The sequence below is a fragment of the Pinus tabuliformis genome, chromosome Q (assembly GCF_031772625.1).
Source record: "Pinus tabuliformis cultivar Carrire ecotype Pingquan chromosome Q, CPIR1, whole genome shotgun sequence".
NCBI classification, from domain to species: Eukaryota; Viridiplantae; Streptophyta; class Pinopsida; order Pinales; family Pinaceae; genus Pinus; species Pinus tabuliformis.
The window spans coordinates 1,263,091,423-1,263,093,933 of NC_142296.1; the positions used below are offsets into that span (position 1 = coordinate 1,263,091,423).

A 2,511-nucleotide genomic window follows, 5' to 3' on the forward strand; every position below is an offset into this window, starting at 1 on the left:
ATAGGTTCCATTCCTTTTTTCCTACAACAAATCCCATGTGTCCCGAGATGTTTTTTCAAATCCCTTGCCATACGTTGCAACATGGAGAAAGCCATAGTTATTCCCAAATGATAAGACAAATTCTATTACTCTGAGGCAACAATAAGCACGGGAAAACATAAATTCATCCCGATCTCCACCTAAATTTAATGCCCATTCCAATACTCGCAGGTTTCAAGGATACGAAACAAGAATTAAACCATACTTGTGCTTCCCAAAGAGGTACATTCTAATTTAATATGTTTTGGATGAACCCTAATGCTCAAACACTAGCCTGGGTGTTCAAAATGACTATATATTTGTATATATAAATCATTTGTGTGTTATCACATCCTCTTATTTTATGTCAACATATTAAATGAGAGATATGAGAGTAGGTTTCTCTTCAACATTAGAAAGCAGGAACATTTAGGTCAAAATTATTAGTCATTTGCAGTCTTTTTATGGCATGGGTAATGCAAATGCTAAAGGAGGGGGTAAAATTGTTGAGGAAGAAGCAAGGAGACAATATCTAGAAACCCATTCAACTACTAGCTTTGCTCAGTCGAGGGAAGCAGGTCATCTCAGCCATGGCGAATTCTCCAAGTCAATGGGGCATTTACCTCCCAATAACCTTGGTCAATCTAGATCTCCCGATATGTTTGTTTCTTAGGTTCATGTAGCTCCACTCCCAAATACCACTGAAGGTGCACTTGTCCCAAACCACCCATGGGCATACAACTCATCTACTTTTGAATATATATTTTTTTGAACGGGGTATTCCCACTATGATAACATGGAGCTACAGTGGAAATGATGTGGCAGTGGAAGGTTCTTGGGATAGTTGGACCTCAAGAAAGCCTTTGCACAGTGCAGGAAAATATTTCACTAATATGATGGTACTTCCATCTAGAGTATACCAGTGCAAATTCATTGTTGATGGTGAATGGAGATATGTTCTCATTCTACCATGGATAACTAATGAGATGGTAAATGTTAAGAATATCCTGAATGTGCAGGGCTATTTTCCCGATAATTTGGAAAGTGTGGAAAATTTTGAACCTCCTCAATCACCATAATCAAGTTACAATGGTTTCTAGCTCTAGAATACTTTGCTAAGGACCCTTCTGTAGTTCCAATACTGACTGTTCCTCTTGTGAATGTCCTAGGGGTTGTAGCAAAACCTCAACATGTAGTTATAAACCATATGAAATTGATAATAAACCCCAACATGTTGAGTGCTACATACTTCTAACTAATGGCTTCTATGACTACCGCAATCCATACAACAATCTAGAGAAATTAAACTAGGGCCAACCAATAAGATGGTGGTGTAGGTCTAGAAATTTGGTCATTATAGGCAAAGATTCAGCCAACAATTTTACTACATATTTTGTCCTGGAAGAGGTCCATAATTTATTTTCTAATGGTGTCATGACCACGGGAAAAGTTGTTGGTCACATCTCCTTTGCCGCTAAAAGTTAGCTCTAAATATACAAATACAACACGTGGAATATGATTTTTGTCTCTAGTTTCATTGGAGAAAGTGTTGAAGGTGTCATCTCCTCCACCAATGGTCTTGTCTTTGGGCTTCTGGTCATCAGGTTGAATTCCATTTTTGGTGCAATAAAGTTCCCAAAAAGAATTTCCGACGTGGATACCGACTCAAAGAGTTTGGCATCAAAGAGGTCAAGCACCACATGGAGACTTAGGGCACGCTTGACAGAGACCAAATCCAGTCCATCGAGAGGGGCCATGTTGTTTCTTAATTCCAGGAGCGTGATAGTCAACTATTGACTTCGTTTAAGATATCATGATTGAACTTGTTGAATTCTGGATATTTGGCCAACATATTTGTGACGTTAAACACACTTGCAGATGAATCTCAATACAAGGAGAAACACAAATACAAGCCCCAAAAACTTCATTGTGGCAGAAAAATGACACATACCACTACAATAATTGATTCAGATACTCTAGAAACCCAACAAAACCCTAGAGGACACACTGTGAAATTTTCTAAGCACACTTCTCCTCCACCAAGAGACCACTAAAAGAAGAGAAATAAAATGATATGAGTACTCAAGTTGCTCAGTGGGGACAACTATTTCTAGAGCCCATCTTAATAAACCTAATTTAGAGATATGGCCATAAAAAATCGTTACACAACTGTTATGCAAACCGTGGTTGCCATGGATTTGTAATTCAGCCTGATACTACTGATTCAAATCTTCGAGAGCCAAGAACAAAGAAATTTAAATTTCTCGACAAAGAATTTAAAAGAAAGAAACTCTATTAAATAAGAGAAATTGTTACAACTATATTGTGTGGACCAATCTACCCTTTTGCAAGGTGAGGTCCATTATTTATAATATTCATGGTGCCTTCTTTACATCACTCAATGTCATGGGTAAATACCATGGGAAAAATACCTCTTTCAATTTAGATCAAAACCTCCATTGGATCAACAAGAACAACATAGTCAACCACATG

General features: G+C 37.8%; 1 pseudogene; it reads left to right on the forward strand.

The window, feature by feature from the left end:
- The first annotated feature begins 487 nt into the window (after window positions 1-487).
- LOC149224403 (SNF1-related protein kinase regulatory subunit beta-2 pseudogene) lies at window positions 488-1,273 on the forward strand (annotated as a pseudogene).
- The last annotated feature ends 1,238 nt before the right edge of the window (window positions 1,274-2,511 follow it).